Here is a 24097-nt window from a genome sequence, read left to right as displayed (position 1 = left end):
TATCATCAACACCACCTCTCAGGAAAGGCTGACATCTCTAAGGTGTATGTTCCTAGATTTAAGCTAGCATTTCCCAGACCAGTTGCCTTTGAACTTGAGGAACCAAGCTGTGTGTCGGCTGGGGAGAGAGCTTGGGAATCAGGAGAGCACATGGGCATGCTCCTGGGGGTGAGAATCAAGTGCCCCTTGAAGCTCACTAGGGAAGGGAGTTACCTGCAGCTTCCAGAAAAGACGCTCTTCTGAGAGAAGAGCGAGGGAGGGTGAACTAAGACTAATAGGCACTTGTAAATCCTTTGCAGTCTTCCCCTCCTCCATCTTTTATGCTTGAAAAAGAGCCTCTTATTATGCAAAGGCTGAAAATATGTCCCCTTGCCCTTATTGCCCTACATTCTAATGTTTATATCATGATCATATCCATAAATCCTAGATTTTTCAGCTGGAAGAGACCGTTCTTAAAAGACTGCCATGCATGCCCCTGGCTGAAGGAAACCACTGAGTTCCCAGCCTATTCAAGAGAAAATTCCTAATAAGCACAACTTCAGTTCTAGTACTGATTAAATATCAGCTTTTATCAACAGTTCAAATAAAATTTCCAAATCAACAAATCAGAACAATCCATGCACAATCTATGCCTACTTTGGCATCTGTCCTTACGGCCCTGCAGTGGGGTGGGAGCTGCCAGTGAGATCTGTTTAACTTAGCCAGAATGTCATGCTAATTGGTAGCCTGGAGATGCACAGAGGCCTGACCTTTGATCTGATGGAAAGAGTATTGAAACAGAATTTTGTTTGTTGGCTCTGGGACCATTGGCTCCTGGAGTCTTTCTGCTGTCAAATCACTACAGGGCCATTTGTTTATGAAATTTGTTGTTCAGGGAGGAACACAGCCTGGGGAAGTGAATTTAAAGAGATTTAGTCCTGCAAGGATGGACTCATACGGAGAAAGATTGTTGGGAAAATTTTTTTTAAAGTTCGTCTACAGATACTGCTCTGTCGGTCTGCAGATTTTGTAGTAAGGGGTGTTGGTATGTGTTTAAAGATCCTACCAAGGCCACAACCCCAACTTATAGAGAAAATAAGGAAGATTTTTCACCCCATAGATGCACTTAGCAATGCTCCTTTTAAGTGCCCCAAATTTGGAAATACATCCCACTGATCTCGAATTCAGTTTAATACATACTATTTCAGGAATAAATGCACAGTGAAGTGAAGCACATCTGTGATAATTTAATTAGAAAACATTTCTATAGGATAAACTAGCTCTTTTGCACAGCCCCATGAACTGAGTTTCAGAACTTAAGATACATAAGCTATGAATTTGCATTCTAATAAACTCCCTTTTTAACTCATGATTTGGGATAAAACATTTCACAGCTTAGTAGAATTTCAGTGTACAAGTCACAGTGGTTTTTTTTTTTTTTTTTTTTTTTTGTTTTTTTTTTTTTTTGCCTTTTAGGGCTGTACCTGGGGCATATGGAAATTCCCAGGCTAGGGGTTGAATCGGAGCTGTAGCCACCAGCATACACCACAGCCACAGCAGTATCAGATCCGAGTCTCGTCTGGGACTTACACCTCAGCTCATGGCAGTACCAGGTCCTTAACCCACTGACTGAGGCCAGGGATCAAACCTGAGTCCTCACGGGTAATAGAAAGATTGGTAACCCACTAAGCCACAAGGGAAACTCCCTTACAGTCTTTTATTTGCTGGCTTTTTTCTGATCCCTTGCTGAATCACTCTTTTCTTGGTCCTGAGGGTCTGTTTTTGAGTTCCAGTCTGGTCCCCACCCAGGCTCCCCTAACCTGCTGTTAGGCATGTGCTCTTTGCATCTTCAGTACCCCTACTCCCATCTCATTCTGTGTTCTTTGGGTGGGGCTAGGCCCACAGAATCAGGGTGAAGCATGTGGCCATGGCTAAAGGCAGTCAGCATGTTCTCTGGCCGCAGAGACTGGTTCCGGAGAGGCATGTGGTTCCGTCAGAGCCAATGGGATGTAATGGGGCTTTGCTGGGATTTCTGGGATAGAAGGAGATGCCGCCATCTAAGCTGGCTTTCCAACCTGAACCCGCCAGCCAATTTTGTTTCACTGGGGCATGAACTTTTCTGAGAATGGAAGCTTGAGAAAGTAAGGAGAGCTGAGATGCTGGGAGAGAGAAACAAGCTAATAATGACAGCTCTGAACCCCTGTAGCCAGCCATGCCTGAAGCTAGGTGTGTCTGCCAGCTGGGGCTGCAATAACAAAATACCATAGACTGAGTGGCTTAACAAGAGAATTTATTTGTCACAGTTCTAGAAGCTAGAAGTCCAAGGTCAAGGTCCCAGCATGGTCAGGTCCCAGTGAGAGCTCTCTTCCTGGATTTCATATGGCTGCCTTGCTGTATCTGCACACGGCGGGGGGAGAGAGAGAACTCTCTCATCTCTTACAAAGGCATTGTTCTCATTACGAGGACCCCACCCTCATGACATCATCTCAACCTAATTATCCCCAAAGGCCTTACCTCCAAATACCATTACAAGGAGCACTAGGGTTTCTACTTTTGAACTGGGGGGGAATACAAACGTTAAGTCTCTAACAGCCAGCCCCTAGACTTGTAAGTTGTGCAGACCTATAAATTAATGTTTTGCCTTACACAAATTTAGTCTGGGCTCTTAGTCACTAGTAGATGAGCTGTAATTGATAAAGAAATACATCTTGGAGACAGACATATTCATGTCCCACCCATTAAGAGTTTCCATTTGCTCCAGGATAAAAGCTATTCCTTTCTTCTCCACCCCACTCTCTTTCCCCTCCTCCCAAGCACAGGTGTGCCCCATATTGGAACATTCTGTATCAGCGATTTGGATCCTAAGTTGCTTTGTATACATGCTTCCTGGTTGGAAGTTAACTCGACAATCACTCTGATAGAAAGGCTATGAAAAGATTTAGACTAAGCTCTGTTTTCATTTTCCTCCAGCTTTTCCTAATCTGTAACTTCCACAATAAATCTTCATAGATTTTGAATTTGTTTGGGGCCATAAATGGTTCCATAGCATCAGTCTCATAAAAGTTACCATTACCATACTGTCTGGAATAAAACATCTGGGCAACCAGAGGGCATTTTGATGATCTAGAAAGTAGCAGTGGACAACCATGATTTTGGCCAAAATATTCCAACTTTGCAGGTTTGTTTGTATATATTGGTTAGTGGTTAAAATTGTGGCAAGTGCATAGATGGCTGCTTCCACTGCAGTACTGGTTTCTGGAAATCATTGCCAATCTTGTTTCCAGGGAGGATGGGGAAGCTGGGAGGCCTCCAATCGTGGATTTGGTGTAAGCTGAAAAGAAGAGATGGTAGGTGTTGGAAAAAATGGCTTTTGAAGTCAGATAGACCTGGGTTCTGATCCCAACTCCACTGTGGAACCCTCAACAAGTCATTTAACGTCTCTGAGTCTTAGTTTTTTCATCTGTAAATTGGGAGTAGTAATAGTACTTACCCCATAAAGCTGTTGTGAGTATTTAAAAGTTCCTAAAATATAGCCTGGCAGATAAACATGCCATAGTTTCCTCCTTCCTTCCACCTTAATGCAATAGAACAAACAAAGGGCCTTGTTCAAGCCCTGGCTCTATTTCCAATCACTATGATACTGTGGTAGCAAAAATATATCATTATTGCTATTTTATAGGTGAGGAAAGTAAGGTTTAGAGACATGGACAGAGTCACATGCTATTTAAGTGGAATTGGGGATTGAATCCAGCTTGAAAATCAAGACAAATTTCACCCATCCATCCACCCTCTCATCTATCCATCCATTCATCCATCCATCCATCTATCCATCCATCCATCCATTTATTGAGCATATTTAGTTAAGTATCTCCTCTGCATCAGGCAGCATGTCAAGTACTTAAGTGACAACAATGAACAAACTAGTCCCTACCTTCAGGGAGCCTGATGGTCTGTGGAGTCGTCATTTCCGCCTCACCAGGTAATTTTGAAACCCACATGATAGAAGAGATAGAAAAGTGATTTGTTAAATATAAAGCCCAGTAAAGTGTGAAATACTATTATTATTCTCTGTTCAAACATACTGCCTATAAAATAAGGTTTCCCCTAATGCTGATTTAAAGTTGAAAAAATACCTAACATACAGGTGAAGGGGATTAGGAAAGTTAAAAGTTAAAGTTTAAACCCTCAGATTCTGAAAAAAAACCTCGGGGCTGAACCCAGCTATGACCCCAGGCAATTTATAAAGAGGTCCCAGCATTTGAACCCCAGTGCCTGGGCTTCTCTTTCAGTGTCTGCCTTGGGGTCTGGTGGCAGCAGTGCCTGGAATCTGACTTGCATCTCACCACCTGACGTTCACATGGATGCTTCCTTTGGACTGTGCTGCTTTTGGCCTCTGGCATCTGCCTGGTTCCTGTCGCTGAGATCTCTTCAGCTTTCCTCCCTTGCCCAGCCCTGGCACTCAGAACCAGGGACTGACTCACTGGCACTCTGCTTGTCCTCTAAGGCAGTTTAACATTAGAAAGGAAATTGCATTTTTTAAAAAGTATCTTCCATCTGGCCACTACTCATTGCATCGGCATCTGATGGACTGCCACTGGGCTGCCTCAGTGGAGGAAGTCCTGGACTTTAAGACGCCTGGCTTGGGTGGTAGCTTATGGGCACTGCGCTCCCACTGAGCATCAAAGGATGAGTGGGAATAATTTGGGGGACCAGAGGACCACAAGGCATGCCTCTGTCTGGTTGGGGTGTGGCCCCAGGGTCACTGTGGTTGTGTTGTCAAGCTCATGCCCTATGGATCAAGAAGTGAGCCATTACATCTGCCAGGTTTTCCGTTTCTGACAGCTGGACGCTTCAAGTCTCCTGTGCTAGCCCCAAAGAGGACTTGGTGCCATCCAAATTCTGCTGGGCCTCCAGCAGGCCCATTCCCTGGGAGCACCTCTCCGAAGGGAAGGAGAATGGATGGGTGTGAGACTGTGGTACTTCCTGACAGCGGGGGACCCAGAGCCCAGGGCCTGGGCGCTGCCTTTCTCCTTTCACTTGACCGTGTGCCTTGACCATGGAGGGCTCTGTAGCCTTTCCCTGGGTCCAGCTGCTGCCGTGCTTCCTCAGCGCACACTGTTGCTACCTGCAGAGCACACTAGCCCATCCTGCCTTTAGGCCAGCCTTCGAGGAGCTCTTCCAAGTTGGTGCAAACCCCATCATCCCAGGCCCCTGCGTGCGGGGCGACTCCTGGTGTTCCAGGAAAGCCCTCAGCTAGAACCTGTGCAGCCTTTTAAATCTATGGCTGGGAAAAAGAAAAATGAACATTCCCAGTATTTTCCCATCCCCATTCCCTCTTCTACCAAGAAGACCTTAAATGAAGAGGGGAGGGGAGCTTCATACCAGAGGCAAGTTTGCAGTGAGAATCTCTGAGTCTATTTTCGTCCAGAACCATCTGGACACAAATCAAGAATCTAATTTTTCCCACTACTTTCTCTTTTTTTTCCCCTTTGTACTTTAGCTGACTCTGAGAGCACGGAGTCTGAAACCCAGTCTGGACCACAGAATTCCACTAAAACATAAAGAATAAACAGAAAGAAAATGTCACAGAGTTCCACGGATGATTGCACCCACCTCCAGTGCCCGTGGCAGCCAGAGCCCTGGAGCCCCTCCTTTGAGGAGCTTCAGGAGGCCCCAGACAGCACAGAGACTCACAGCAGCTGGCTCCTTCCTGGTGCCGCCTTGCACCTGAGGCTGTGGCTGAAGGGTGCTGTGAGCGCTCTCCCTAGAGGGGAACCCAAGTCCAGTCACATGATAGTCACCAGCCAACCCCCACTAAGCCTGCCTGTGGGGTGAGTTCAGCCTGCTCACTTGCTGCAGGGAGCCCAGGAACCCACCCAGCTGAGCAGCAGTGCTAAAGTGACAGAGACCCTTGATGGAGACCTGAAGTAGCACCACGTTACTTCCCTGGTCTGGAGAATTTCCATGCTTGAAGCTGAGGTCAGCCACAGGTTTCAAAACAGTGGATTTCCTTAACATTCTAAAGGAAGGGTTTCATACCAGTGAGGTTTGGGTGGAGCCGGAGATTTTCTTTTAAAATCATCTGTGCCAGACAACTTTGGCTTGAAAACGAAGTACCTAAAGTTCTAGGCTGAACTTCTTGTATAAAAATAAACATTGAAGGGGGGGAAACTGGGGGTTCAGGATTGGCATATGCACTCTGTGGTCTATTGAATGACTGACCAGTGGGGACCTGCTGTACAGCACAGGGAACTCTACCCAATATTCCGTGATAGTCTATATAGGAAAAGAATCTTAAAAGGAATGGATGTGTGTACATGTGTAACTGAATCACTTTGTTGTACAGCAGCAATTATCACAACATTGTAAATCAACTCTACTTCAATAAAACTTTAAAAAATGAAAACAAAAAACATTGACTCCAAGGTCTGAACCTTGGGAACTTAGCTTTATGCTCTGTTGGTTCATCTTGCAAAACCAGACAGATGAAAGTGGGGGCTTTATTTTTTGTTTGTTTTTAGGAAACTGTCATGAAAACAGCAGAGGCTGGCACAGCCTGGCACTCCAGTTTTCTCCTCCCTGGATGTCTGGGTTTTCCTGGTACCCCTGCCAGCATGGGACGATGCTGTGGGATCCCGGAGCTCAGGGATCTGTCTTGGGCAGGACACCTGGGCAGGATCCATCTTGGGCAGGACGCCTTCTTCCTCCAGAGTGAGGAATATGAGGGAGCTCCTCATCAGATTGAGCCTCTTGGAAGGGGCGAGGAGCCAGCTGGACGCCTGATGGGCCTCCAGTTGCCAGCAAGACAGATGTATCAAGTCAGGTTTATAGGAGCAGTTTTCCCAGACTGCTTTGTCCAAACTTCTGTCCATCCTGCTATAACCTCTGCAGTCAGATGGATGAAAACCAGACCAGTCCAGCCTTGGACCAGAGCTATATAGATAAGAACTCAAAGAAGAAACCAAAGGAGTGTCCTTTTTCCACTTGGGCAGAAAAGCCAGGGGCTGAAGGAATGGGAGGGGAGTGGCCTCTGCATGAGATTGGAGGTGACAACAAATGAACACAGGGCCCCTTGCTCAGAGGAGCTTCACTAGCATGTCCCATGGCGTACTGGACCCGAGACCTTCTGGATATAGAAACGACCATAAAAAGAAATCGGACGGATTCCCATGCAGAAAAAGTGACCTCTCCTCTGAATTCCGTGCTCGGAAAAATACTTATTTAGAGGAAGACAAAAAAAAGTCTACACACAGCAAAACCTGGCTTGTTTAGATGGTATGGCCAAAGACTATGGCAGAAGCTGAGTCTGGAGAATGAGTCTTTAGAGCCCACTGCTGGGTGGGATGTTGTCTCTTCTGAGTACCCCCCCTCCCCCAGCCCTGAAAGCATGACACGGAGACCACGGGTGTGGAGAAATCTCTCATTCCAACTAATTGTGTTGAAAAACATGTTGAGTCATGGTGGATCGTTCCTCTAGGCTGCAGACAGCCTGGATGGGATCTTTGAAACCAGAGTGGCCCAAGGCCAGCTTTGGTCTCCACCACAAATGGCAGGCGAGGGGAGTAGGAGATACTTGCTCACAGGGCAGTCAAAAGTGGAGAAAGTTGCTCTAAGAAATAAGTATTAGATCAGGCAAATTTAACAGAGTGGATCATAGAGGCTCCTATAATAGAAAAGTAGTATCAAATGATATTTCAACTCCAGAATTTTATAACTACTATAACTGGCCTTAAACTTGAAGAAACCTGTAATTAAGAATATTAAGAAATTGCATATGTCATTCATTTGCCCTTTGTTCTTTATTTTGCTTTCTTTAATTTGCTATCTTTCCAATTTATGTTTAAAAGGCAGTTATCAGGAGTTCCCATTGTAGCTCAGTGGGTTAAGAAACTGACATAGTGTCTGGAGGATTCGGGTTTGATCCCTGGCCTCATTCAGTGGGTTAAGGATCTGGTGTCCCATATTTTTGTAGCTGTGGTGTAGGTCAGCAGCTGCAGCTCCCCTATTCAGCCCTTAGCCTGAGATTTCCATATGCTGCAGGTGCGCCTGTGGGGGAAGAAAAAAAAGAAAGAAAGAAAGAAAGAAAAAAGGCAGTTGTCAGATTTGTTATTAGTTAGGATAAAGGAAACTTTTCCCTACAGAACTTTTAAGGTTTTTTTTTAATTTTTGAAATTATTTTAAACTTCTAGAAAACATTGCAAAAATAGTGGAGCGTTTTCTTCACCTAGCTTCTCCTAATGTTACTGTCTTGTATAACAGCCGGACATTGAGCTAAACTAAGAAATGAGCATTGGTACAGTACTATGAGCCAAACTACAGACTAGATTCCACTCTAGTCATTTTTCTGGATCAGCATCCAATCCAGGTTCCCTTATTGCATTTAGTTTTCATGACCTCCTCTAATCTGAGACTGCTCCTAAATCTATCCTTGACTTTTACAACCTTAAAATCCTTTTTAAAACTTCTCATTTTGAGATAATTATAGATTCACATGTAGTTGTAAGAAATAATAAAGAGATGCATATACATGTCACCCAGTTTCCCCCAATAATAGCATTTTCATAACAAGACCATAAAAATCACATCCAGGAAATTGGCATTGTAATCCGTGCTCTTTGTTCAGTTCTCACCAGTTTTATATGGACTTGTGTGTATCTCTCTGTGTGTGTTTGTGTGTGTTTAGTTCTGTTCAACTTTATATGTAATGTGGCTTTGTGAGACCACCACCAAGGAAGGTTCCATCACAAGGATGCCTCGCAGTACCCAAGGAGGAAGCTGCAGTTACCTCCCTTCCTCTCCCACCTCCTAATCCCTGGCAACAATGAATCTTTCCTCTATCTCTATAGTTTTGCCATTTCAAGGATACTGTATAAATTAAATAAGACTGTTACTGTATGTGACCTCTCAATATTGCTTTTTTTTTTTTTTTTTTTTCCACTCAGCTCAGCAAAATTCCCTTGAGGGCCATCGAAGCTGTGTTTATCAGTTGTTCACTTTTCTTGCTGAATGTACCTGGTTTATTTAAACATTCATCTACCGAGAGACATTTGAACAACCTCAAGTCTTTTGGAGACTACTGGTCAGTTTTTTTGTAAAAAGTTTGTGGTAGGCATTTTTGGCATGAATAGCATAGAAACGAGCCCTTTTGAGTTCGTCCTATCAGGAAGTACATGAAGTCAATATACCTTATTACTGGTGATTGTTCACCTTACTTAATGGGTTAAGAGGGGTCTACCCTCTTTTTCTACTGCAAAGCCAGTGTTTTCCCCTTTGTAATGAATACATATCTTGGGAGAGAGAGAGCGTTCCCTAATAGAACTTTGGTGAGGATGGAAGGTGCATTCCTACCTTCCTTCGTTTACCTTACTCCGCAAGCCTGTGCCTAAAGCTCTAGAACACATGGCCCGGAACAGAGCCAGAGCTTGTCATGAGGTAGCAGTGGCTGGAGAAGGCATTACCTGAAGAAGAAACCAAATACGATTCTTAAGCATGCTCTGCAATGGCAAAACTGGATGAGAAAAGCCCAACCAGCAATGCTGACGTCTGTGTAAAGACCACATTTTTGGTGGTTTCTTCTGATAGGGCTTGGCAGGAGCCTGAAAGGCAGATGTCCCTGTGGAAGTAAATAAGGCCAAATGTGTGCAGGAGTGACCTCACTCAGATTACAAGGGAACAGTGGTGACTAGAGTCACCTGCCTAGCCTGCGACCCATGTGTTCCTCTTTGTCTCCTGTTGTAATGGAGGAGGGGTTCCCCCTATCTAAGGCCAGTCACCCCTCCACCTGTGCTTTGGCTCCTATCCCCTCCTGCATTCTTGGGACTGTAATACTATCAATTTTACCATCTTTCTCTGTTTCATTCAATTACCCATCATCCCAGCTTGAAGCAGTGATAGTTCAACATGTTTACATCTCTCCAATCTTAAAGGTTTTAAGAACATAATAAAGTAGGTTAAGCAAGTAAGTCATGAAGGAAGGAAATGTCCTGAAAATCTCAAGGGTCCCAAAGCTCCAAGGACATCTCCATCCCTGTTACAAGTGACTGGTTCAATGGCCATGTGACCCTGTTCTGATCAAAGTGATGCCAGGAGAGGTTTGCTGGGGAAGCTTCGTCTTGCCCTTAAATGAAAGACACTTAAGATCAGTCTTAGTTGGGAACAAGGAAGCATGTAGCCCTGACTTCTATAACAGCTATCCTACATCCATGATGTGTTGTGAACCAGGCTTTAGATGAAACAGCCAATGTGGATGGCATAATGGAGAGATGGAAAACATCTAGGCCTTCTAAGATGCTGATGCTTCTCAGGAAAAAGTGGGAGATAGCATGGTTTTAGGAAAACCAAGTTTAAGTTCTACCTCTGGCTCCCACTAATTACTTCACCTCTTTCTTCCTCAGTTTCCCCATAAAATGAGAATAATAATAGTAAGATCTTATAGGCCAGGCACTGTTCTAATTCCCTATATCAATCATTGAGTATTTACATAACCCTGTGAAATGGACCGTTTTATCATCCACAAGTATAGAAGAGAGGACAAAAGTTTAGAGAGGTTAACTTTCTAGCACAAAGTCACAATGCTAGCAAAAAGCAGAGCCAAAATTCCAACCAGGTTTTCTGTCCAACTCCAAGTTCAGACTACATATTTGGGAGGAGGTGTGATTTGAGTTTGGGTCCCTACTATCTAACACAAGGCTGGCACAGAGTAGGTGTTTAACAAATATTTGTTGCATGAGTGTGGACTCTTTATATACTTTCTGCCAGCATAAAAATTGAGATAGTCCTTTACTAAGTAGAGAGTGCTGAGAGCTGATGGGAAAGTATATAAAAACTCCAACTACAGACAAGCTCTGATTTTTTGCTAGGGGAATTGAACATCATCAGGATACAAGTTAGGGACACACTGTGTGTCCCTGGAGACATGTGGGACCAAAACCAAAAGCTCTGCTTTTGGCCACCAGGCTGGGGAAGTGTACGTGGCACTCTGGTGTGTGGGACTCTCTTTACACCCGTATGAAGAGCTGATGAGGGAGTAAAATATTTGTTATTTGCACAGAAGGAGACTCCATCATGATGGCAAAAACACATCTCCATTGTGAGGAAGATCTTGTGAAATATCATGATTATCTCCCATTGAGAAAAGGTGGAGTATTCAAAACATTGTTTAGGTTTAGCATTTGAGTATGTGTAGTGTAGGATGCCAGGAAATTGCAGACAGCCTTGTAATGCTCTGCACAACTTGACCACACAAATGCTGTAATTCTTGAATATGAATGTCTCATATCAGATAAGGCAATCAAGCCAATGCTGATGATTCTGATGTAATAGCCGTGGAGGAGAGGACCTCATGAAAAGCAGGCCTGTTTCTCATCAGTGGAACTGATGAGGAGCACGAGATGCCAGAACCTAGTCCCACCCTGGGTTACTGCAGTTGATGCTACATCCATTCTGTTTATATGATGCACCAAGACCCAATCCCATTCCTTTGGTTCTCCCTGGACAAGAGCTTTGGCAAAGACCCACAAGCATATGAACTTTTGTCCAAGTGATCCATTAGCACCTCATTTGTCACCCATCCCTAAGGATCATGATAATATCCTGTCCTGGGATCAGGGCTGGGAGAGTAAGGAAATAGGCATTTGGAGCTATTTCCTCCTTTGTCTACTGACCCAAGAAAGAGGTCCTTTTTCCTTTCTATTAATGCTCTGATTTTAAGACATATCTGATTTGATTGGGTTGGGCTGATGGGTTAGAGACGCTAAGAAGCTGTCTTTATTTCTTTGAATAAATTAGGAGCCATATTCAAATTTAACGATTCCACCATGAAGGATGAAATTGACAAAAGCTAAACACGTGGCTAAATACAGTTTTTGGAAAAGATACCCAAGCAATCAGACTCTAATAGTGCAGGACTCTCTCCACAAGTTAGGGAGCGCCTGTCATGGTTGGTTCTTCATATCAGATAGGGCTTTATACTGTTAAATAATTGTAGACTGAAAGCTATTTTCATAGTTTTCAGTCATGTTTTTGTATTCTGCCTGTTTCACCCTCTTTTACTCACTCAGTGGCGGAGTACTCAGCAAGTTCTGTCTTTAAAATCTTTTATCCAGCTGCTTGACTTATCAGTTTTATCACCCTTGCCTCCCAAAGAGGTTTAGATTAACCTTCCAGATGTTTCACTGAAGGATTTACTATTGGACTTGTTTACCGGGTAAAAGTTTTTAATTGATACTATTTAATTTAGATGCTTCTTGTCGTTAAACCTCGCCACCAACTCTCTCTGCTTCATAAGCTTAACATGAATTTTCCTTATTCCCTCACAATATTGAAAACACATATCCTACCATCACTGGTCAGGTTATTCTGTTTGGCTTATTTTTTCCCCAGCATACGCAGATCTGGAGAAATGCCATACGACTTTGAAAGATGATGCTATCATTACTATAGTCATGGTGAAATAAGAAAGCTGATGACAGTAACTGTTACAGTAGATTTGCTCTGCATCTCTCATAAAATCTTTGCCTGATCCTTCTTAGATAAACTATTCAACGTGGGCTTCCTACAGATCTGGGTCCAAATCCTGGTCATTCTACTTAACAAGCTCTATGACCTTGGGGAGTTTTTTAACGGCTCTGCCTTAGTCAGGATTGGCCAAGCTATGCTGTGGTAACAAGCAATCTCAACATTTCAGTGGCTTAAAAGCAGAAAGCTTTATTTCTTGCTCAAGCAAAGTCTGACACAGGTTTGGCAGCTCTCCAGCACAGCTGTTCTCCTCATGATGGCTCAGCCTTAACTCTCCACATCCATGCCAGTTGCCATGATCACCACGCAGAGGAAAGATTGGTGGAGGGTTAAGCACTAGGAATGAAATGTGCCCATCCAGAAGTAACTCATATCACTTCTGCTCACACTTCATTGACCACAATTGATATGATCACAAGTGCTGTCAACACAGCAGAGAAGAATGTGCCCAAAAAGAGAGAAGAATTGGACATTGGTGAATGATAGTAACGCCATGTTCTCTAACTCTCATTCTCCTCCTCAGTTAAGTGAGGATAATACCTACTACTGTGCACCGTTGTGATAACTCAGTAGGATAATGTATACAAAATGCTTAGGATTCATACTGCAAAGACTTGATACCTGCTAGCTTCTAATATACACATTTCGGGAAACATTACAGAATGAACAGAAATTCACTCTATTTTGCATGAAGGGAAAACAAAAGGCATAATATTATGAGCTCAACACAATATTCCTAATAAGAGAAGCATCATGCATAACTACTATTTGAGCCACTTGAGTTCAGGATAGAATTCTTTCATCATGCCAAGAGAAGAGTGAGAGGACATACATCAAAATACTAGCATTAGTTTGCTCTAATTGTGAAATCACGAGTTATTTAGTTATTTAGTTAATTTGATTTGTCTGAATTTTCTACCATGAGCACAGATTATTAATAATAACAGCTATTACATTCCAGGCACTCATTTTAACTTTTGTAATGTATTATGATACAGACACCATTATTATCCCAGTTTACAGTTAGGGAAAGTAGGGCACAGAGAGGCTAAGTAATTCACCCAAATATTGAATGTTAGAATCAGGATTTGTTCTTGAATCGGAAAATAACAAATATTATTTTTAATAGTGTAACATATTCATTACCTTGATATTAAGTGCATAGCATTTGCCAGGTACTGTACTAGGCCCTGGGGAGGCAGGGGGGACACCAAGATGAGGAAAATATAGCCTCAAAGACCCCACCATCTCGTTGGGGAGGTAACCCACAAATACATACATACTAGAAGTTTATAATTCAAGTCAGCAAATTAGAGACAATTATTCAAGGGCAGGGACATGGTCTTTTTCTTATTCAGGATCTGGCATAGAAGAGCTGCTTGATACATATTTGCTGAATGAGTAAATTAATAAATAGAATTTCAGAGCATCTAATTTTACTGATGAGAACATGCAGGTCCGGAGAGGTTACTTGGCTTATGAGAATAGAGCAGCTGTTTAGTGGGTGATGCTGAGACCGACTGTCAGCCTCCTGCTTTTTTCCCCAGAGGGTCGCACCAGCTTCTCCAGAGTAGAGACAAAGTCTCGGATGGAGCAGGCTGAGCAAGCTTCTGCTTTGCCATTTCTGAGTTAGTGGTGTTGCCCCGATTCATTTTGCATCATCAGCCCTGAAATGTCTTTCATCAAGGTCACCCTGGACCTTCATGTTGCTTCATGCTGTGGACACTTCATGTTATTTTACCTTTCAGCAGCATTCAACACAGTTACTTCCTCTGTGAAATCCTTCTTCTGTGAAATCCTTTTTCCTCCAGGCTTTTCTGACAGCACAATGACCTGTTTTCCTCTTACTTCATTGATCACTTTGTCTGATCTCCTTTGCTGAATTCTCCTTTTCGAGCTGACACTAAACGCTTAAGTTCCTCAGGGGTTAATCTTTTCTCTATCAATACAGTCCCTCTGCATAATTCCAGCCAGTCACGTGGTTCAACGGCCATCTGATACATGCGACATGTAAATTTATACCTTCATCCCCGATCTTTCTCCTCAGCTCCAGATATCTATATCCACACGCTTACTTGACATTTTCACCCGGATACTACCCCCCTCAAACTAACTTCCCAAACTCAAATCTATTTTTCCTCCATTCTTCCACATCTCAGTAAATGCCATCAGAAACCTCCCAGTTGGTAAAGATGATAACTAGGAGTCATTTTTAGTATTCCCTTCTCTGAACTGTCACATCCACTCTACCAATAAATACTACCTTCTGCCTCCAAAATATATCCCCAAATATATCCACTTCTTTCCTTTCCACTGCTGTCATCCTAATTCTTGCTTGGGCAACTTCAATAACTCTTAACTGGCTACCTGCTTCTATTCTTGTCCCTATTCTAACTCATTCTCCACAAAACAATGAGAATGATCCTTTTAAAATGTAAATCAGATCTTGTTCCATTTCGCTTAGAATGAGATCCAACTCCTTACAGGGAAAATCTGGCATTTGCCAACCTCTCTGGCTTTCCACACGACTCCCTCCCCAGTTCCTGTCCCCAGACACCCTGAGCTCCTTCTTGCTGAAGTGCCTTTTCATATGCTTTTCTTTCATCTGGAACATTCTTCTAGTGGTGTGCTGGGAAGGGCTCCTAGAGGCTAGCCAGAGCCAAATATGCACCTTTCTTCCCGGCTCTGCATTTGGTGACGTCATATGATATCTGGAAACTGGCTGTGGTGTGTTTACACTATGAAAATAAGCAAAACTACAAATTACAGCTCTCTTTTTTTTTTTCTTTTTTTGAGAGCCAGTTAATCAGAACACCACTGCCCTTCCCCCAGCTTCAGAATTTAACTCAAATGTTACTTTTTATTCTTTCTTTTTTCTTTTTGGCCATGCCTACGACATGTGTAATTTCCCAGGCCAGTGCCACAGCAGTGACCTGAACCACAGCAGTGACAACACTGGATCCTTACCCACTGCTCCACCAGAGGAACTCCCAAATGTACTTTTTAAGTGATGGTTTCCAGACCACCTTCTATCCAAATAGTATTCTCTTCCACTTCCTAGTCAATACCTAGCACATCACCCTGCTAATTTCTTTCCTAACACTAAACCTATCAAAATTGCCCATATTTGTTTACTTGATTGTCTTGTCCATCAAAATGTAAGCTTTGGGAAGGCAGGGAAAATATCTGTTTTGTTCTCCACTCTATCTTCAGTACATAGTAGGTGCTCAATGAATCCATGTTGAATTTTGAATAATAAGCTCCTGTCTTGCTGCCATCAGTTATCTTCACCCTGATCCTGGCCTGCTCCCTCTGGATTCTCCCTCAATTTCTCCCCTCAAGCTACTTATTTAACCTCCAAAAAAGTCATTGTCTATGGTACAGAAAACATAGATCTCATCATTTTCTGCCCCTCATCTACCAACATGTATTCTTACTATTTTTTCCTTTCTTCCAACCCTAGAAAATAGTCTCAACATTTATTAACTACCTTCTGGGCAAAGGTAGGTACCATACTTCCCTGGTCATCAAGGATAGGTTAGGCTGGTGAGGAACAGTGGGTAGGGTAGCCCCTTCCTGCCTCCTGTCTGTTCTTGGGTACTGTTCTTTCTTAGCTATCCTTTTTCTCTTCTATAATTCCATTTTTTTTTTCTTTCAATTGGCCCCCTTGTAACCACAAGCAAGTCAAGCCTATTCTATAAAACAATCAAAGAAATTCCTTGACCTCCTGCCCTGTCTAGCCTCTGTCCTTTCTCCTTCCCTCCCCAGTCAACCTTTGTAAGACCTGTCAATACTTGCTGTTTCCATGTGCTTATCTCCCAGCCTTTCCTCAACCCACTAAAATCTGGCTTCTTCTGATACATCTTGAAAGAAACTTCTTCCAATCCCTAGGCCACTCTGCTCCTAATGTTGTTGATTAGCACTTCTAGGAACTCTCCTTTGGTTTGTGTGACACATGGCTTCCTTAGTTCCTCTTCTGCCACGCTGATCACTCTTTATACCACTTAGTGAGCATGTGAATTAAGAACTGTTATTGCATTACTATGCTACAAATGAGGAAGATAAAGCCCATGCAATTATTTCTTGCCCAAGAAAATGGCAGAACTTATATTCCGGCAGTTTGACTTTAGAGCTTGGTCAGTATACCATATTGCTTCCTTTTTCTTCTCACCCAACATCCTCTCCCTAAGCAAACTCACTTATGATCTTGGTTTCATTTTTATTTATTGCCTCAGTTACTCAAAAATCTGTATGGTCAGGGCAACCTTTTCTCTTGAATTCCAAATCAGTGTATAAAACCTATTGATGTACAGATCTACCCCACTCCCCACAGACACCTCAACTCAGTGTATGCTCCAAACTGATTCTTTTTGTTGAATTCCATCATGCCACTTTTCATATATTCACTAATTTAACCAGTATCTATTGAATAGCTGTTACCTGCCAGGCTCCACCAGTAAGCATTAGGGATACAATGGTGAATTAAAGAAGCAAAGAACCTACAATCTAACTGGGACAAAAAAAAAAAAAAAAAAAACACAAATAAGTAATCACAATGCAATACATTAATTGCTAATATAAGCATAAGTATAGTTTTCTATCAAAGCCTTAGAAGGATATCTAATCCACTCTTGATCAAGTTGTTAAATTGTATGTCACAAAAAGTGCGGTTTAGACGTAGAGTAATTTGATAAGGCATTTGACAAATTTCCCATTACATCTTTTTTTTTTTTCACAAGAGAACAAATCCACTTTTATTTATTTACTTTTCAATAAGTTTAAATCCTTGAAGGATACAGCATCACATGGATTCTATGTCCAATGGCCTTGGCAGGAAGGTTGCTTTGGAATTTGGCACAAACCATGCCACTATTGCCATGAGCATGAGTTACCTTTCCCCACATTACTCTGGTTTTTTTAGGTTTTCCGCCAGGAATCACTGTGTTATCTGCTTTGTACACATAAGCACATCTCTTGCCTAGATAAAATTGTTTCATCTCGGGCATAAACACCTTCAGTTTTAATAAGAGCTGTGTGCTCCCTCTGGTTCCGGAGACCCCGCTTATAAGCAGCAAAAATGGCCTTGGACCATAACCTTCCCGACATACCTGTTATTTTTGAAGTCCTGGTCCTAGCAGGCCTCCACAGGCTCCAAGATGGCTGAAAACCCATTACATCTTTTTGAGTCAGACAGAAATTAGGCAGAGATAAGTTAAAGGATTAAGTAGGTGGTTTTCATTAATGAATTGTACAAACTTGGGGAGGGAAAGGGGTTTGTTTTTTTTTTGTTTTTTTTTCCCACTGTATGAATCCTTTTTTAATGGCATGTCAAGGACTTCCATACTGAGCCCCGTCCCATGGAATGTTTTAATCAGTGGCTTAAATACAGACATAATGGATGTGTTTGGTAGCTTTTCAATTGAAAATAAGCTTGAAGAGAGAATTAATATGTTTGTTGACAGAATTGGCAAAAAATAACTCTGAAAGAATGAATAGGAAGAAAAAAAACAAGATGGGATTTAAGTGCAAAGTTCTACACATTAGTTCTAATATCAAATGAACAAATACTAAATGGAATAGACATGACTTAACTTTTTATAGAAAAAATATGACACTTTGAAGTACAAATTACTTATAAGGCAAGAATGTAACATGGTTGCCACAATTAGCAAGCCACTGGTAAGACCATGTTAGAGAAAGGAAGAAGAAAGGAGAATGTGTAGGTTCCTCTGTATCATTACGTTAATCAGGCCACATGAGGAGTTTTAAGAACTATGCAAAAGACCTATAAGTGATAACATACAGTATTTGTCTTTCTCTGACTTATTTCACTAGGCATAATACTCTGTAGGTCCATTTACATTGTTGCAAGTGGCAGAACTCAATTCAATTCTTTTTTATGGCTGAGAAATAGCCCATTATATATTTTATATATCATCTCTCTCTCTCTATCTATCTAATCACATCTTTATCCATTCATCTTCCGATGGACATTTGGTTTACAGTGTACAGTGATTCCCTTTTCTCCATATCTTTGTATTTGTTATTTGAAGATTTTGATGTTAGCCATTGTGACGTGTGAGGTAATATCTCATTTTGGTTTTGATCTGCATTTCTTTAATAATTAGTGGTGTTGAGTATCTTTTCATGTGCCTGGTGGCTATGTGTATATCTTCTTTGGAAAAATGTTTATTTAATTCTTCTGGGTTTTTTTTTTTTTTGCCCATGCAATAACAATGCCAGATCTTTAATCCACTAAACCATGAGGGAACTTTATTTTCTGCCCCCCCCCTTTTTTTTTTTTTTTTTTTTTTTGGCTTTTTGCCATTTCTTGGGCCACTCCCACGGCATATGGAGCTTCCCAGGCTAGGGGTCAAATCGGAGCTGTAGCCGCTGGCCTACACCACAGCCATAGCAACAGCAACGCGGGATCCGAGCTGCATCTGCGACCTACACCACAGCTCACGGCAACGCTGGATTCTTAACCCACTGAGCAAGTCCAGGGATCAAACCCACAACCTCATGGTTCCTAGTTGGATTCGTTAACCACTGCGCCACGGCAAGAACTCCATTTTCTGCCTGTTTTTAAGTTGGGTTGTTTGTTTTATTGATGTTGAGTTGAAGTCGCTTATATATTGGATATTAATCCCTGATCAGCCATATCATGTGCAAATATTTTCTCCCTTCAATAGGTTGTCTTTTTGTTTTATTGATGTTTTCCTTTGCTGTGCAAAAGCTTTTAATTAAGTCCTATTTGAGTCCTTTTGCTTCTGTTTCCTTTGCCTTGGGAGACAGATCCCAAAATATATTGCTATGATTTATATCAAAGTGTGTCTGCATATGTTCTCTTTTCTAGGAGTTTCAGGGTTTCAGGCCTTACATTTAGGTCTTTAATACATTTCAGTTTATTTTTATATATGGTGTGAGAAAATGTTCTACTTTCATTGTTTTATATATAACTGTTTAGTTTTCCTAATCTATAGGAAAATGAACAAATTGAATGTTGCTCACCTGAAACTAATATAATATTGTAAATCAACTATACTTCAGTAACAAAAGAACTACTCAAAAGAGAAAAGCTGACAAATGGATGTGAATTGAGAGGCAGTTGTCATGATAGTGAGGAATGGCTGAAGGAAATAAGAAATTTTCATTTGGAGAAGACAAAAGAGGAAATGTAAGAATTGTCTCCTGAAGACATCCCTGTAGGTCTAAAGGCTATAAACAAGGTGGAAGTTAGATGAAAGAAAACTTTGGTCAATAAAATAAATATTTTTTAATGCTTAGGATGAATGACAATGAAATGGGCTACCTTTCTGAAGAGCTGAATGTCTTATCACTGAAAGTTACTAACAGACCAGAGAATGGTGGGTGCCTGCTTCATTTGGGTAGTCAGGCTAATAATATCTAAATATTCTTTTTTTTTTTTAAGGGCCATACCTGTGGCATATGGACATATGGATGTTCCCAGGCTAGGGGTCAAATCAGAGCTGCAGCTGCCAGCCTACACCACAGCCACAGCAACTCAGGATCCAAGCCGCATCTTCGACCTACACTACAGCTCACAGTAATGCCTGATCCTTAACCCACTGAGTGAGGCCAGCGATTGAACCCATGTCCTCATATATCTTTAGTTTGTTACCACTGGGCCACAATAGGAACTCCCTAAATATCCTTCTAACTCCACATATTCTTGATTCCTTTGGGAGAATCTGAGATGAAGAGGGAGGGTCACAAATGACATAGTCTGCAAACAGGGGAAAACCGACTTTGTGTACATGTACTTTGTAATACATGTTCTTTGCCCAACCGTTTGTGTACACAATTAGCAAGCACTGTCTTATCTTTAAATGCAAAGCACATGATACAGATTAAATGTGCACAAATACATTTCTGCCCAAGCAGCCAATTAATAAAATAAATGATGGTGGATTCAAATGCCTAAATATATATATATGTATATATATTTATGTTTCTTTTTAATTTTTTTATTTCTCTAATGCATCATTTTTTTTCTATTGTTTAAATAAGAGACTAGTTCAATTTCAGCTCAAGAACACTTTTATAACTCACCATGAAAGATGGGGTGATTTTTTTTTTTTAATTGTTTGGTCTTTGTGAAGAGAAAAAGGAAATTAAATATACAGAACACTGTTTAAACAACATCAAGGCTATGATTCAAGAAAACAAAAGGCAGGAAATTCAAAGTTGAGGTGTGATATGTTATCCTTCATTCCAGCTGCTATGTCCATTCATAGTGACAGCTGAAAGGAAAATTGAAACACTGTGTAGGCACAGTTTTAAAATATATTTACTTAAAAGAAAACACGGCAAAGATCTTTCATCCTATTTATGGGAGAAAGGATTAAACACTGACTCATCAAAGTGTCTTAAAAACATTTTACAAGTTCAGAAAATATTTGCTAATTCCTGTTTTACTTACCATATGTAAATCAGCTGTGTGATTCAGAGGCAGATTTTCTAGAAATTGATTGAGTTAAGTGAATTTGGTAGGTTTCTCCTTGATTTCTAAGGGATCGTGTCAAAATGAAGCATCTGAAACTAGTCCTGTTGAAAGGGACCACATAGATGGAGTGCAAGAGAAATCAGAGACATAAAACATAAAACAATAACACTTTCCCTTCACCTGGGAGAAGGTAACCAAGGTGTGGGTGTGCTCACCTGCTCTCCACAGGATGATGATGTTTCCATTGTACAACTCAAATCAGCTGCTCCTTTGACTCAAGATCTTGCTGTTACTAATGTGGCAAGATCTCCCCAACTTGCTTGTCAGAGTGATGGGAGAGCATGTCTTTTAGAAGCTATAGTCAGAAATGACATGGAAGATTAAGAATATGATGGGTTTGAAGAGAAAGCGAATTGAGAATCCTGAAACTTCTGTGGACGCCATGCCCAAAGCAAAGACACACCTGTAAGGACACACTGAGTAGTCCAGTCATAAAAGTGGATCTGCCTTGGTCGGTCTCAAGCTTTCGTGTCATTCTTCCAACCTCCTTGGCCTGGTACTCAAGGCTACTCACAGTCTATCCCAACCAGTCTTTGAGGCTTCCCTTCCTCATTCTGCCAATCCTATGCTGCACACCCTCACTGAATTTTGCTTATGTTGCCAGTTCCACCAGGGGTGTCCTTCCATCCCCTCACCATCCAGCTCCAATGGCTCATTTTTGGGGTCCAGCTCAGATGTCCTCTGCACCTGTTCTCCATAAAGCAGGCGGCATCCTGTCCTATTGTTCCTGCATTCCTTATTGTCCTCACATGGTGAATTTTAGGCTCCTGGAGGAAAAGAAGTATGTCTTTTCCATTATGTATTTATTCTCACCATATCATGTATGTTTTTATATCGTCAATAGTCAGTAGAGGTGCCTGGTGCATAGGGGCATACCATACACTTTAGTTGAATTAATGATACCAATAAAAGAAGCACCTAGTAACAAGCAAAATGTTGGTATTATGTTAAATGGTTTTATTTTCAATCATTCAACTAAGTTCCTTAAGACAATACTTTCTGGAATCTTTTCAGATATCAATATATCTATTGAAATAACGTCATATGATTAAATTAAATTAAATTAATTTATTTATAGTTGTACAACCATCATCACAACCTAATTTTAGAACATTTCCATCCCAAATCTCAAAAGAGAAGCTCTTGGGAGGACTTGGGATAATTCAGTGACATTGCCATGGGGAAGCATTCTAAGGGCAGCATAGGGCCATGGACTCGGAGGTGCACCCCCAGATGCCCACACCAAGGATGCTTGCAAGCCGCTGGATGCAGTCAGCAGGGAGCCTTGAGTGATCAGCACCTCACGGTTGCCTCTACTGCAGAGAGTGGCCTTGCACAAGGTCACACCCTTCCTGGGGCAACCCTCAGCCAGTGACTAAGGGAGATGAGAATATCAAAGAGTGACTATTGTGGGCCACTCTGCTGGGCAACACTCATCCCAGGGGACTCCACTAGTTGGCCAGGACTTTGTTGGGTCTGTGCTGCAGTTTGACCAGTCTCTTTTCCCAACCCTGCTTTTTCCCCTTCCTTTCACAGGTATCACAGCATTTGCTCCCTGGATTCTGTCTCAGCAATTGCTTCTAGTGAACAAAACCTTGCAAAATACAGAGACACAGTAAGTGTCTTTTTCTTACTAGCCAGGGGAGGGTTGTTTCAAGGAATATCAATTTAGGTTGAAATTGAAGTAGCTCTAACCATTTATGTATCATAATCACACAAGCTTATGTTGCAAACAGGTTGGGGTAAAAAATCTTGGCATTATATCATTGTGCAGCACAATCAGATAGAAGTAAGTGTTAAAACAGCATTCTGTGCTGGTTGCAAGATAAGTCCATAATTCAGAGCTCACGCTGGGAATCAACCACACTGCTGACCAGCAGGGTGACTTTGGACATGTCACTTAAACTTTTGGGCTTTCAGTTTCCTGATGTGTAAAAAGGATAAACAATAGTATTCACTCTGAAGGGTTATTTTGAAGATTGAATGGAATAATGGGTTTATCACAGGGCCAGGCACAGTGTAGACCAGCAATGATGGGTTACTAGAGCTGCTGTTGCTGCTGCCACCACAACTGTCACCAGTTCTGCTCCTCTAAGCATAAGGACCTTGATTCCTGAGGTCACCTTGTGGAGCTGTCATATCCTCCCCGTCAGTTCCATCATGCCCAAAAGTTCCCTTGTAGCCCTTTGCAATCAGCCTCCTCCCACCCTTAGCCCCTGGCAATACCGATCTTATTTCTGTCCCCATGACAGAAATCTAGAATTCATGTAAGTCTGGAATTTTGTTAGGCTTTTATAGTCAACAAAATGCTTTTGAGATTTGTCTATGTAGGTATCAGTAGTTGTTTCTTTCTATTGCTGAGTAGTATTCCATTTATAGACCTGCCACTATCTGTTTATTCACTCACTGGTAGTGGATATTAAGTTGTTTCCATTTTGGCAATTATGATAAAGGTGTCATAAATATTTGCCTCTAAGTCTTTGTGTGAACATGTTTTCATTTCTCTTGAAAAGATACCTAGGAGTGGAAGTGCTGGGTTGTATAATGAGTGGTGTGTAACTTCACAGGAAACTGAGAAAAGTTCTTCAGAGGTTGTACTTTTTGTTGTTGTTGTTTTATATGCTTGAGGCTGTATCATTCTGTATATCTATCACCATTTTATGAGAGTTCCAGCTGCTCTACAAACCTGTCAACACTTGGTATTGTCAGATATTTTTAGTTTGTTTTGTCTAAAAAAAATTAGCCTTTTTGATATGTATCTTTATAGCTATACCTCATTTTAGTTTTAATTTGAATTTCCCTGATGACTAGTGGTATCGAGAATCTTTTTGTGGGCCTTCATATGCCATTTACATATCTACTTCGGTGACTGTTGAAATCTTTTTCCCAAATTTCATTGGGTTGTTTTTTCTTTTATTGAGTTGTAAAAATTCCTTATATATTTCAATGAAAGTTATTTATTAGATAAATGTTTTGCAGGTATTTTCTCTCAGACTGTGGCTTGTTTTTCATTTTCTTAAAAATTTCTTTGATGAGCTTAAGTTTTATTGATTTTAATTTCTAAAAAATTTAATT

At 41.5% G+C, this 24097-nt stretch overlaps 2 long non-coding RNA genes and 1 pseudogene across 5 annotated transcripts in view; 1 reads left to right on the top strand and 2 right to left on the bottom strand.

Moving 5' to 3' along the window:
• Window positions 1-24097, top strand: part of LOC102166460 (uncharacterized) — a 418456-nt gene that overhangs the window by 264410 nt on the left and 129949 nt on the right. For 3 of the 4 annotated variants that reach the window (XR_014844450.1, XR_014844448.1, XR_014844455.1), the window contains one exon: window positions 22559-22637. The exons of the other annotated variant lie outside the window; for it this stretch is intronic. This is a non-coding gene — a long non-coding RNA (uncharacterized LOC102166460). The remainder of the gene's footprint in view (window positions 1-22558; window positions 22638-24097) is intronic. 4 annotated transcript variants of the gene reach the window in all.
• Window positions 2253-6555, bottom strand: LOC110260471 (uncharacterized). The gene is made up of 2 exons (XR_002343781.2): window positions 3911-6555; window positions 2253-3310 (listed from the first exon to the last, which is right to left on the bottom strand). It is a non-coding gene; the product is annotated as an uncharacterized LOC110260471 (long non-coding RNA).
• On the bottom strand, window positions 17274-17663 carry LOC100738843 (large ribosomal subunit protein eL33 pseudogene; annotated as a pseudogene).

The sequence above is a fragment of the Sus scrofa genome, chromosome 4, assembly GCF_054392235.1.
Source record: "Sus scrofa isolate SSC_HxYL_T2T_F1_AM1 chromosome 4, Sscrofa_HxYL_maternal_Yorkshire_Landrace_v2.0, whole genome shotgun sequence".
Lineage (NCBI taxonomy): Eukaryota > Metazoa > Chordata > Mammalia > Artiodactyla > Suidae > Sus > Sus scrofa.
The sequence above is the reverse complement of the archived record's forward strand: the minus strand, read 5'-3'. Positions and strand labels throughout refer to the sequence as shown.